The sequence below is a fragment of the Populus trichocarpa genome, chromosome 12 (genome assembly GCF_000002775.5).
Source record: "Populus trichocarpa isolate Nisqually-1 chromosome 12, P.trichocarpa_v4.1, whole genome shotgun sequence".
Taxonomy (NCBI): Eukaryota; Viridiplantae; Streptophyta; class Magnoliopsida; order Malpighiales; family Salicaceae; genus Populus; species Populus trichocarpa.
Window position 1 is genome coordinate 13654930 of NC_037296.2, and position 13807 is coordinate 13668736.

At 28.4% G+C, this 13807-nt stretch overlaps 6 non-coding genes across 6 annotated transcripts; all 6 read right to left on the minus strand.

Moving 5' to 3' along the window:
* Positions 1–3656: 3656 nt before the first annotated feature.
* On the minus strand, positions 3657–3870 carry LOC112323709 (small nucleolar RNA U3). The gene has a single exon (XR_002977199.1). It is a non-coding gene; the product is annotated as a small nucleolar RNA U3 (small nucleolar RNA).
* Positions 3871–5034: 1164 nt separating this feature from the next.
* On the minus strand, positions 5035–5247 carry LOC112323708 (small nucleolar RNA U3). The gene has a single exon (XR_002977198.1). It is a non-coding gene; the product is annotated as a small nucleolar RNA U3 (small nucleolar RNA).
* A 436-nt stretch (positions 5248–5683) lies between these two features.
* Positions 5684–5892, minus strand: LOC112323710 (small nucleolar RNA U3). The gene has a single exon (XR_002977200.1). It is a non-coding gene; the product is annotated as a small nucleolar RNA U3 (small nucleolar RNA).
* Positions 5893–9791: 3899 nt separating this feature from the next.
* On the minus strand, positions 9792–9863 carry TRNAD-GUC (transfer RNA aspartic acid (anticodon GUC)). The gene has a single exon. It is a non-coding gene; the product is annotated as a tRNA-Asp (tRNA).
* A 274-nt stretch (positions 9864–10137) lies between these two features.
* Positions 10138–10350, minus strand: LOC112323706 (small nucleolar RNA U3). Its single transcript, XR_002977196.1, has one exon. It is a non-coding gene; the product is annotated as a small nucleolar RNA U3 (small nucleolar RNA).
* A 3162-nt stretch (positions 10351–13512) lies between these two features.
* Positions 13513–13584, minus strand: TRNAD-GUC (transfer RNA aspartic acid (anticodon GUC)). Its single transcript has one exon. It is a non-coding gene; the product is annotated as a tRNA-Asp (tRNA).
* Between the last annotated feature and the right edge of the window lie 223 nt (positions 13585–13807).

Sequence of the window (13807 nt, forward strand, 5' to 3'; positions counted from 1 at the left end):
AGGGACTCTTGGTGTGCCATCACCAATAAATAATTAATTGTGTTTTTTTGGAATTCAATGGATTTTTTAACTTTTTCAATTCATGGAAGATTAATGTAATTCAATAATGATAATAAAATTGAAAAAATTAAGGGAAAAAAGCTTTCTACAAAATGTGAGTCGTGTATTTTTGAAATTATCTGAGTATTTGAGAATTTTTTTCACAATTAGATTTAATAACATATGCAAGGAGATTTGCATAATAGATGGATTCTTCGGATTGAATATGATGCACGGAAAGAGAGGGTAATGTTGAGTAAGGATTGATAGTTTTACATAACATTGCTAATTTTGAAGTTTTAGGGGATTTAATGGAAACAATTTATATAATCAAGGGACTGATTTGTAGATTTTCATAAAGAAAACAAGCAGGAATCGGGTAGGTGGTAGGGTGGCAATACGTGTGGACTTGAGTTCGGATGATGGATATTGTATTTTTTATTTTTTTTTCCTCTCTTTTGTTTTGCCCTTTAATAATTCATAAGATTATTTTGAAAATAACACACCAAGGTTAAACCATTATAAGTTAAAAAGGAAAAAAAATCAAAACAACTAAGAAAATATAAAAAAATCCAAAAATAACTAAAAAAATCAAAATAAAATCTCCTAGGCTAAATTAATATGTTCCTTATCTTAGCTAGCTCTTCTTGGCCAAGCCTATAAAAAATAAGATTTGTAGGATATCTTATTAAAATTTGAGTATAGTATGATTTAATGATTGAATCAAAAATTAAAATAAAAAATCATTTAATATATTCATATTTCTCTATGAATTTTATCTTGTTTATCTAGTCTATAAACTTATCCACTAAACGTTTCACATTATTTTTAGATAGATGGTTGAGTCATTTAGCTTAAATTGCAATATTATTATTCTACATAAACTTAAAATATATGGTGTTTTTATTGTTCATAAAAACATTATTTACCCTCTCATATTTTACTGTAGATTACAATAACATAATTTTGAAAATTTTCAATTTAATTCTTAAATGTTTTTTGTTTTGCACCATTGAGCCCTTTAGAAAGCAAATTAGAATCCAATTGTATTTTTTTTGTAGGGGAGGGTTGAATTGAAAGAAAAGTAAGTAACATAGGTGGCAAATTAAAAATTTCAGTCAAAAATTCATTTGAGCCCCCCATCTTTTTTAGCTGTTAAGTGATCGGTCCCTTGAATTTTATAAAATTTAATTTGATACCAAACTTTATTTTACTCATTTTTTGGTTAGAGTAGAGAGAGAGGAGGTTGTCAAATTTCATATTAGAGAGAGAAAGTGTCCGTTAGTGAGGAAACAATGCATTAGTTGATTTCTTTTTCAAATAATTTTTTGGTGTATGTTTTAATTAGTTTGTGATGATTTTTTAATGATATTGAGTGTGTTTAGATTTTAAAAAGATATGTATGATTCATATGTGATTTTTTATTAATTTTATATGGATTAATTTTTTAAAAAAATATTGATTTTTTTATAAGATTTTTCATTTATGCACTTGTGCAGCCTTGTATTTTTTTATTTATTCAGTAATTTTTATGTGTGTGTCAGTTTGTATTATAAATTTTATGCATTTTCTATTACAAGTTTATTTTGATAGAGAAATTCATTAAACACAACAAGGTAAATTATTCGTGTCGCGATGTGAAATATTTTGATATTCATTTGTCGCTTAATTTCTTGCAATATCTCAATATTAAGTTGATGTTTTGTTTTGCGATCAAATATTTTTTTATCAAGTAGTTAAATAAAAAATAGTTTTGGAAAAAAAATTATAGTCATATTGGAGTCCACAACCTGGTTTTCAAGTTGAGTATGCTAGCATGGGTTACTCAATTCATAAGTTTGACGAGTTTACTCACTAATCAATCAATTTAATCTGGGCCAACTTCCGTACGATTTCAAGATTGATCCATTAAACTAAATTCAATAACATGATCAAAAAAATTATTTACCCTCTAAATATTATTTTATATTTAAAAAAATTATCAATGCATGGCGGATTTGGCCAATGAACCAGTTGAGATATAAAGTGTGTGAGGAATGGAACAATATTATATTTTTTGGAATCTTTTAGTGGGATGGACAGGAGAAACAATGATAGTTGTTGAATTTTTTTTTTATTTACCTAAATTGATAGTTGTTGAGTTTTCTTATCTGAATTAGGTAAGATGGGGTCAAGAGAATTCTACGAATGTGGGTGATATGTCACTTCTAAGGTGATTTAAAATACTTTTGAAAAACATTAAAATGTGATTTCGGGTAGTAACAAAAAACCTAACGGTAAATTCATTTTGATCTTAGGTATTTTTTTTTATTCACATTATTGTATAATTATCATTTTTGCTCTTTCCCAACAAAATAAATGTCTTTGTATTTGAAGTATTGTGATTTTTTCTCATAGTCTATTAGTTATCAAAAATTAATCGGGGTTATAGATATTTTTAATTTTTATTTATCTAAGAACATTAAAATTATCTAATTACCTTTCAATTTAGAATTTTTAAAGCTGGAATCGAGGATATTTATTATTTTTTTATTTTTTAAATACAGTAAAATAACAAGTTTACTCTTTAAATATAAAAAAATCAAACCATGCATTTAGAGCCCTTTCGATCATTTCACTCTATTTGTTTTTCTTATTATCATGTTTACCGAGTGCTTTTTGATCTATTAAGAACAACTCATTATTATTTAAATGAAAAACCTAAAGGAATGTGTGAGGCGTATGTGTCAACGCGTGGGAGGTGCATATGCTTGTGGCGTCTCTTGGTAGCCAACAATGCCCTCTCAGGCTTTCACTATGTTGTTAAAAGTAACGCCGCGTCCTCTTTCTATTGATGTGGCGTGTGTTGACAATGGTGGGTTTTAATTTTATTTTTCAATCTAAATTTATGTTATGTTTTTCAATTGAGTCCTAATTCTTTTTATTTTTTTATCATTTTGTTAAATTTATTTTTATTTTCAGTTATCATTGTCCTTTATTTTTTTAATTGCTATTTTTATTTTGGATTCTTTTGTGTGATTGTTTTTTTTTTTCTGTTTTTATTCTTCAATATTTAATTTGTTGGAGATTAAATTTCATATATAATGATTTCAGTCTAATGACAAGAGGGTCAAGAGTTTGAAAAGTAAAAAAAAACTATTTTTTTTTAATTTGATCATTCAATATTAATTTTTTTTAATAATTTTCTTTTAAATTATTTTAACCTCTTAATCTAAAACACAAGTTTAGTAAATTAATACAAGCTAGACTATCTATTATTATCATGTTATATATTTTTCATGCTACTAAGATTAACATTGACTCACTAATTTTATTTTATTTTTATTTAATTTTTTATTTACACAATAATATTTTTCCACTTTTAGATATCATGATCATTTTAAATTTTTTTTTTTATCTATTTACTATCATTGTAATTTTTTCATTTGATGAAAACAAACCAGCTTATTTAATTAGTAACAACTATTACCTGAGTTATAGAGTTTTCTTCTCGTTCTTTTTTAATGCGGTTGAGGCGACTTAGATATCGTTTAAAATTAATGACATTATTTTCTAAACAAACTTCGGCCTAATATATGCATAAATATAATAATATAACACGAAAAAATAAAAGAGATAGTCTGTCAGACAACCGCATGATCATCCCCATCCAAATCTATGTTTGGGGAACGATCCTCTACAACCATGATGATCACGAGGATCAACAAGCCATTACTCACGCTATGATCACACGGTCATGATTCCTCAACCAGACTTAGGTTCCTGTCTCCTTAGTGTTAAAGGATACAGAGGTACGATCCTATAGAACAGATCCTGTTCAAGTAAGGTCGTGGCTGTTCCTGTTCCTCCACGCTTTATTAGTTACTTTACTTCTTCGTTTGTTTCCGATGTGGGATCCTGGTTAATGCTTCGTTCCAGGGTATATTTGTCCAGAAGAAGAAAGTTTGCGCGCCTTGTGCTTCTCAAAGTCCTGATAAAATCCAGAGGAGAGTGCAGTGAAAGTACTAGGATACCCCCTGAGCTGCTGCGTTGTTATTGCGGTAGTATTTGTTAATTTTATACGGACAACAACTAGGAGGCTTCTTGGGAGTGTAATAGTCAAGAGTTTGAAGCTTTTACAGGTTTTCCATTACACTTTATGCTTGGCAGTAGCCATACTGATGACATTAGAGTTGTGCCCTATTTGCAGAATTAGATCTTGAATTGGCCAAAATTTGTCACGAACTTTTTTGAACAAATTAGATTGTCTTCGATTGTGACCATTGAGCTATTGGCCATTGGATATGTACTCCTTAAGCAGCTGTGAGCTGAGCCTGGTAAGTTAACTTCGTACTGAAGAACAGATAAAAGAAAGTGCGTATGGATTTTGCAGCGTCTTTGCCACAAGAAACATTGGACTTCATTAAGGTGTTAGTCAGTGATGATGAATGGTAACTACAGACACAAGAGTTTAGCGTCTGTGCATATATCCATTGTCTTGTGTCTATCTAACCAGGAGGGGAACCCTGCAAAACTTCTTTACACGTCAGTCAAGGCCTTCGTCTGCCCTAACATACTTCTTTCCAAAGTGTTTTCTTGGTTCCATGAGTGTGGGGATGGTGAGGCAAGCAATGGCCAGAACTGATTCCCCCATTCTTGTACTTTCCTACCAACCATCTTTGAATTTTGCCTCAAACCTTGTTCACTGCCTTCAAGTAGTTGCTTGATTCATGGTCTCTTGGAATTGTACCTTCGGAGCCGTAGGCCGTGGGATCGCTAAGAGTTTCCAGTGGACGGGGACAATTCAGGAACGGCACTTGCAGAGAACCCATGATGGGTTTTATCAAAAGGGTGTGACTGGAAGGAGCCATCAAATTGCTTGAGGACTATATATCTCTACACAAAAGACGTGTCGGGCTGAGCATTGAGATCTTGAAAATCATCGGGATTAGTTGGCTCTCGTGTTCTCTGGATCCTTGATGGAACTGGGGCTAGGAAAGCTAAAAAAAAAAAATTAGTCTGTCAGACAACCGCATGACCATCCCAAGCCAGAACATGACCGGGGAACGATCCTCTACAGCCATGATGATCACGAGAATCATCAAACCATTACTCACGCTATGATCACACGGTCATGATTCCTCAACCAGACTTAGGTTCCTGTCTCCTTAGTGTTAAAGGATACAGAGGTACGATCCTATAGAACAGATCCTGTTCAAGTAAGGTCGTGACTCGCCTAGTTCCTCCACTACTTTATTAATTTGGTTACTGATTAGTTTGTTGCCGATGTGGGATGTTTGTCAATGCTTCGTTCCAGGGTATTTCTGTCCAGAAGAAGAAAGTTTGCGCGCCCTGTGCTTCTCAAGGTATTGAAAAAATAAAAAAAAATTGTAAGGTGAATATTGTGACTGTGGTCATCTCGCACACCATTACATGTGAACAGTATATAAAAATTGTAAGGTAAATTAAACTAACATAATACTAAGCGGAGTTTCTAAATATTTTTTATTTATTTTAAATATTTAAATAAAGTATATAAAATATTCACTTTCATTACTCCTTTTCAATTATTTTGAAAAATCAAAATAAACCCCACTATGTAGTTATTTTTTTTAATAAACACTTCCATTTAAGAAAAACAATAAAAGGAACAAGAGGGAAGGTTTGCCCGTCAGATCACCGCACGATCATCCCCAAGCCAAATCAAGGGCTGAGGGAACGATCCTCTACAGCAAATATGATCACAAGGATCATCCACCCATTACTCACGATATGATCACACGGTCATGGCTCATCAACCAGGTTTAGGTCCCTGCCTCCCTGGTGTTCGAGGATAAAGAGGTATGATCCTAACAGAGCTGCTTGCAAAATCATTTGAAATAATGTATTTTAAACTTTTGATTTTTTTTATTAAGATTATTTTTTATATGTTTTTTAATTTTTTTATAAACTAATATTAAAAATAATTTTTAAATAATAAAAAATATTATTTTAATATATTTCCAAAAAAAAAACATTTTAAAAAATAATTAAAAGCGATGAGTTCGATAAAATAATGAAAATTGTCATAGATATTATATTTTTAGAAAAAAACTCTACTAGAATTTTAGATTAAAAAACAATTCTCCTCGTAATAATCACATTGAAAACTGTTTTAAATGGGTTGCTACAACATCTTATGACTAAACTTTGATTTTAGTTTAATTTACCCTCACAAGAACATGATTACTAATTATTAGTGGCATAACTTTAGGAATAAAAAAAGGGCCTTTTGGTTGAACTTGATCATTGAGAGAGCTTGAATTTTCTCTTAATTGATTTTGTATTGGGACTGTATTTAGACTTCCGTATGTAGGTATCTCATGATCCTAAATGGCAATGTAAATTCGTGTTAGGGCCATTTTATATATGTATAGTAACCATGATTTATCTGATAAGAAAAAAATAAATGAGCAGAAACGAGTTATGAAACTTGTGGCCCTTGAATTATTTGAAATCATTAAATTTCATCATTTTAGTTACATGAATGTGTTAACAAAATAATATAAAATTATTTTTAAATCTCATTTTAAATTTTATTTTTTAATTAAGATAGTTTTGTTTGACAAAAATATCTCAAACACTAGCTTGAATCAAGGTTGTCAATTTCATTTCGGTAAGTGTTTTGTTTTTTTAATTGGAATGGAATATTTCGGTTTCGAAGCGTTTCGGCGTGCCGTTTCGGGGTTGTATTGTTCATGTGTGTGTATATATGTATAATTCAAATTTAAGATAAATTAATTATAAATTATACAATACAAACACAATGTCAAACAAATATAATTTTAAAATTTAAAATATTCCTAAATAATCAAGATTAAATAGAACTTTAACTTAAAATAATTCAACTTAAACAAAATATCAAAATATTATGAAATAAAATGTTTTAACACAAAAGAAACATAAATCAAACATCATCTTTATCATTAAAATAGAAATAAGGATTTTGATCTTGTGGTGGTATGCATGGAAAGTCACCAACTAAACATTTCAATAGTTGATCATTTCCACCAAGCTCATTCTCGTCATCAAAACATATATCTTCATCATCTAAAGTTAAAGTAGACAAAGGTGCTTCAATAGTCTCTCAACTTATATCATCTCTATCAAGAAGACTAGATTCTTCACAAATTCATTCATTCAATATGTCAATGTTATCAAGGCTAATGAGATCTAAAACATCACTTGTTTTGTTTAAATTCATACAAAGTATAAACATGAAAAAAATAACATGAATATAAACCATATATATTAGTGATAAATATAATTTTAAAAAATTAATATTATTTTTAATGAAAATAGTAATTGTAACAGTCTCATATTGTAAACTCAAAATATATGATATATATTTGTAGTTACCAAATTTTATATATATATATTCTAAAATTTCGACAGAGTTTCCTTTGTATTCTTTAGATATCAAGTTATCGACTCAATCATTTATCAACCTGTAACATCAATCACAATATTCATCCCATCATTTGGACTTAAAAAACTCAAGCATATTTCAATATCTCAATTCTATTTTCTATAGAACATTATAATAAAACTAATAAATTCTTAACATGCATCGTCTCTTTTTTTTAAGTATTTGTTCTTAAATATATATACAACTAACCATAATTCAACTTAATAATAATAATAACATTATAAATTACATCATACACAAGATAATAACATTATTTCCAGTAATCAGCACTAGAATTTACAATCTATAAAATTCCTTCTACAATAATAATAATAAAAATATAAACTAATTAATTACTCCAAGGTGTCGAACACCAGCCTGGTGTCTGTGCGCGTGAAGAGGTCCCTTGTTGTTGATTAAGTCCTGCGGCCTCCTCTGTACCAACAAAAATTACTTTGTCATTGTTCATTCATTCAAACCGGTAAAATTCCAATACCCATTACATATTCTTTGATTAAATCCAACACCCTTAATTAAGTTTAATTGACTTTTAATTCAAGGAGGACAAAACCCTTCTTTTTGAAACATTTACTTATTTTTTCACAAAAGTCCCTATACAATTTAACCTATCAACATCAATTGTCTTCAATTTGGTAAGATTCCTCAATAATATTATTTAAACTCCATTCTCTAATTTTTCTTCTCTATTTAGCCAAAAACTCCTCAATAATATCATTTAAACTCCATTCTCTAATTTTTCTTCTCTATTTAGCCAAAAACAACCTAAGGAAGGAAGTGAAGATTTTTCTTTTCTTTTTGAAAAATTCTTACTCCATTCATATAATAACACTTATAAACCTTCATCTTCCCATATTTTCCAAACAATTGTATTAAACCTCAAATCCCCTAAATTATTCATCTTTTGGCCAAATATTCAATTAAAATGAGGAAAAATAATTTTTGTTTCTTTTACTTAAAATTAAACACTTATCCAATCATAATTCATGATTTCTAACATGGTTCAAACATAATTTGCATCATTCCTATAAATTATAACATAAATCTACAACTTCACATAATCATAATTTTGCATAATCCTTCATCAAACATAAAATTAAAGGAATTAATTATTTGGAGCATGTTATTTACCTCACTTTGATAAGGATTTAAGGAAAGAATGCAAGAAAAATCAAGTTTTCTTCTTCTCCCTCTTCAAACCCTAGCTTGAAATCCTTCCTCCAATGCACTCACCACCTTAAAATCAACCCTCTCTTGATGTTTAATTAAGTTAATCACCCTAATTACTCATTTTAATTAGTGAAATCAATGAGAATTTAAGTAGAAAAATCACACAATTCTTCCCCCTCTCTTTGTTTAAAGCTCACGGCTAAAAGAGAAAAAATAGAGCATTTATAGTCTAACTTTTACCTATTTACACATTGGCCCTCATTTCTTCTCATTTCTATTTTGTCACTCAACTCTTCTTTTTACTTAATTCTCACCATAACATCTTATATTTTATTTTATTGTATCCAATTACAATACTTGAAATCCTTTTATTTAATCTATTTGGTACTTTATTTATTTTACTCAGATTATAATTTAGCGGGTTTTCATAGTAATAATCATTTTCAATATTATTATTAATATCATTGTTATTGAAAATAATAATGAAAAAAAAGCTTTTTATAGTTTATACTTGGGTGGTTTAATTAATCAAATTGAATCGGGTTTAATTTTATTCAAAAGTTTTTCAAACGTGGAACGGAACATGTGAAATGAAACCGGAACATTCCAGCTGAAATTTATCCAAAAAATACAGAACGGACCGAGATTTGAAATAAGATGAAAATTGTTCCATTTTGTTCTGTTTTTTAAATTGGTATGAAATGTTTCGGCCATTCCGGACAAAACAAAACAGAATTGACAACGTTGGCTTGAATTAATCATATGATTCAAATTGTGTTCAATGTTCTCTTCAACATAGCACATAATCATTTTAAGATTTAATGACAGGTGAACTTTTCGAGTTGTAGTCTTGGATTCAAATAATTTTTCCAATCAGGACATATTTAAATTTTCATTAGAGAGATTAGTTACGTGTTAGGACAAAAAAAATATATTTATTATTTCAAGAAATTTAGAAAAAACAAAAATGAGAGACACGCCTTTAATTAATAATTTACACAAAAAAATGACCATGTTAGCAAAAAAGAAAACTACATTATTCAATAAAAAATCTTTGATTAATAAATTCATGAACAAATTAATAGTTTTGATGGAAGTAATCAAAATAGGAAATATGTACAAGACTAAAAAGAAGAAGCGCCGTTGCCGGGGATCGAACCCGGGTCACCCGCGTGACAGGCGGGAATACTCACCACTATACTACAACGACTTTGTTGAGAGGATGAGCAGCTATTATAGTAAACTATTGAACAGTCATAATTGGTTGTTGGTTGACGTTAATTGTCTGTAGAAAAAATTATTTGTGCATAAAAAAATTATATGAACAGTTGAGAAAAAAATGTTTTCTTATTTGTTTTTTCTTGTATCGTGAACCATAATATAAAGTCATTATACAACGAATCTCGTTTTTGAGCATTGAGATCCTGAAATTTGTCAATGTTCTTCAGAGATTACAAGGAGCTGGAAAACAAAAAAATATATTTAGTCTGTCAGACAACCGCATGACCATCCCAAGCCAGAACATGACTCGGGAACGATCCTCTACAGCCATGATGATCACGAGGATCATCAAGCCATTACTCACGCTATGATCACACGGTCATGATTCCTCAACCAGACTTAGGTTCCTGTCTCCTTAGTGATAAAGGATACAGAGGTACGATCCTATAGAACAGATCCTGTTCAAGTAAGGTCGTGCCTGATCCTGTTACTCCACGCTTTATTAGTTACTTTACTTCTTCGTTTGTTTCCGATGTGGGATCCTGGTTAATGCTTCGTTCCAGGGTATTTTTGTCCAGAAGAAGAAAGTTGGCGCGCCTCGTGCTTCCTCAAAGTCAGGTAAAATCCAAAAGAGAGTGCTGTGAAAGTACTAGGATACCCCCTGAGCAGCTGCGTTGTTATTTAGGTAGTATTTGGTGTGCTACTTTATTAACTCTTATAAACTAAAAAGTGTCAAAAAAAAAAAAAACAAATCAGTTCTCACATAGGTTATATCGGATCACTTATATTTTAGGTTGACTTGGCAAATTATTTAAGTTTGATTATGTTAATTAAAAGCTTGGATTTTAATTATTTAAAACCCGATCAACACTCTAGATCTTTCAAGTTTTGAGTCAATCTATCAAAATATATTTTATATCTATAATTAAAATAAATTGGATGAATTGACTCAATTTACTAAAACATTTTTTTTAAAAAAAATTAAAATAATAATGTTTTAAAAAAATTCGGGTTTTTCATTGATCAATCCCGGGTCAAGGACTGAATAACATAATCGACTTGTCTAGGTAGCAGGTGTTATATCTAAACTTTGATGTTATTTTAATTTACCCTTGCGACATGATTACTAATTATTAGTGCCATAACTCTAGGAATAAAGAGGTACATAGTACATACCCTATGGTTGAACTTGAGCAGTGAGATCTTGAATTTATTTTAATTTCTTTTGTACTGGGAATGAATCTAGGCTTCCGTATGTATGTATCTCGTTATCCTAGCAAATTAGAAATATTTTCTTAATAATATTTTGTGCACCAGAAGCACTAGCAATTTTTCTTAATAATATTTTGTATCTATCAAAATATAGAATTCATCTTAAAAAATTTCATTATAACATAAATTATATTGTAATCCAGGATGTAACGAGTCTAGAACTACAATATTTTATTGATACCTCTTAATTTTTTTTAAAACCCTTGGATGAAAGCTAAATATTGTTGTTTTTTTTTTATGATTAATTAAATTATTATGCTAAAAAAGTAAATAAACTAATTTGTTATCTATTGATCTAATAATATCCAATGAATCTCGTAAAAAAGACTGCATTATTTTTCATAACAAGTTTTTTTATTTATAAGGATAAAATCATCATTGCACTGTTTCAATTCTATTTTATATAAAATACTAAATTACATCTAAATCATTTTAATTATATAAAAAAATAAAAAACCCTTGGAAACTAATTTAATAACTTTTGCTTGCAATGATAATTCGGTAACTCTATTGTGCTAAAAATGTTGTAAAGGCTAAAAAGTACCTGGACAAAAACTAAATATTTATTCTTTGTTTTTAATGTTAATTAAATCATTTTATTGAGCTAAAAAAGCTACCAGACTAATATTTCCCCTAACAATCTAGTAATGTCCAATGAATCATACAGAAAAAACCGTATTAATCCTAATTGAAATCCTTTTGAGTTTTTTTAAAATGATAAAATTATTATTACATTGTTTCAATTCACAATAAAATAAGCTTTGAATTATAATGTTTTACTATTGCCTCTTAGTTTTTTAAAAGCTTCGAGATGGAAGCTAAATATTTTTTATTTTTTAAAAAATAATTAAATTATTATGTTAAAAAAAATTAACAAACTAATTTATCCTCAATCAATCTAATAATATCCGATGGATCTTATATAAAAAACCTTTTCCCCCTTCTTATTTGAATTATTTGAAGTTATTAAATTTCAATGAATATGTTACAAAAATAATATAAGATCAATTTTAAAATCTTATAAACAAATTTAAACTTTTTGATCTTTTAAAAAAATTATCTTGAACACTAACTTGAATTATTCATACAAACTTGTGACTATATTTTTTTGTCACGTAACTTCTAAGAATTAAAAAAAAAAAAAAACGCACTGAAACCAAAATCATAGATTTCTACTAATAAAACTTAAGCCTGTATTTTAACTACTTTAGACTTGTTGGAAAATAATTATGAACATAAACAATGAACAGTAAACTTGAGATACATATAGATATTGTTTTTAATGATATTTGCTCAGTACAAAGCTATTTTCCAAGATTTAAAAGGTTCTTCCTTTAAAGAAACAACAAGATAAATAAGAAAAAAAAACAAAAGAACTTAACAAGGTTGAAGAGGATAAATATTTTTTTAGGTATTTATAGGTTGATAGAAATTAAATGGGAAAATTAAAGAGTTATTCCTCACACGGAGGAGATGCAATTAAATGTTTTTCTCTTGTTCAACTTAACCTTGAATCTTGAGTATACAACTTTTTTTTTATTGGTTATTATCTCTCATCAAAATTCAGTATATAAATATTAGAAGAAAATTTTATTTTTTTAATATTTCATTAATATATATACTTTATGTTCACAGGAAGAAAAATATGTTTTTTTTAATGTGGGATAAAATATGTTTTTAGTTTAAATATTTAAACTTAAAAAAAATAATATCTTTCCAATAAAAAATATAAACTTTTAAAATAATATTTAAAACTTCATTGTTTACTAAAAAGACTTTCAAAGATGTAAATTGTGTTTAAAGTTGCATTCAACATAGCAAATAATCACATAATTAACTATTTTTGAAGATTCAATGACAACTGAACTTTTCTAATTGTATTCTTAGATTCAAATAAATTTTCCAATCAGGACATTTAAATTTTCACCAGAGAGATTAGTTACGTGTTAAAATGAAAAAAAAAAAAATTATCAAGTATTTAGAGTGTATTTGATATTATAGTAGTAATTGTTTTTCAAAGTATTTTTGCTCGAAAATACATAAATAATTTTTTATATTTTTTAATATTTATTTTTAAAATCAGCACATCAAAACCATATAAAAAATTATTTTTTTTTAAAATCAGATTTTTAAACAAACAGTTTTTACGCCGCAATATCAAAGACGTCTTTACTATTTCAAAAAATTTAGAAAAAAAACAAATGAGAGAGATACCTTTATAAAAAAAAAAAATGACCATGTTAACAAAAAAATTTCTGTAAAATAGACAAAAAAATAAATCTATAATTAATAAATTCACGAACAAATTAATAGTTTTAATCGTAGTAATCAAAATGGGAAATATGTATAAGATTGAAAAGAAAAAACGCCGTTGCCGGGGATCGAACCCGGGTCACCCGCGTGACAGGCGGGAATACTCACCACTATACTACAACGACTTCGTTGAGTTCATCCGCTGAAAGTAAAATTATTGAATAAAGCTTCAATCCTTTCTCACAAGAATAAGGCTTCATTAACTAAATTTTCAATAACAACGAATATTTTTAGTTTTAACTACTTATCATTTTTTATTTTAAAATTTATTTTTCCTCAAATAAAAGAAATTTTTGAAAATCGAATTTTTTTTATTAAAGATGGTGGATGGAGGGTTAAAATTATTAT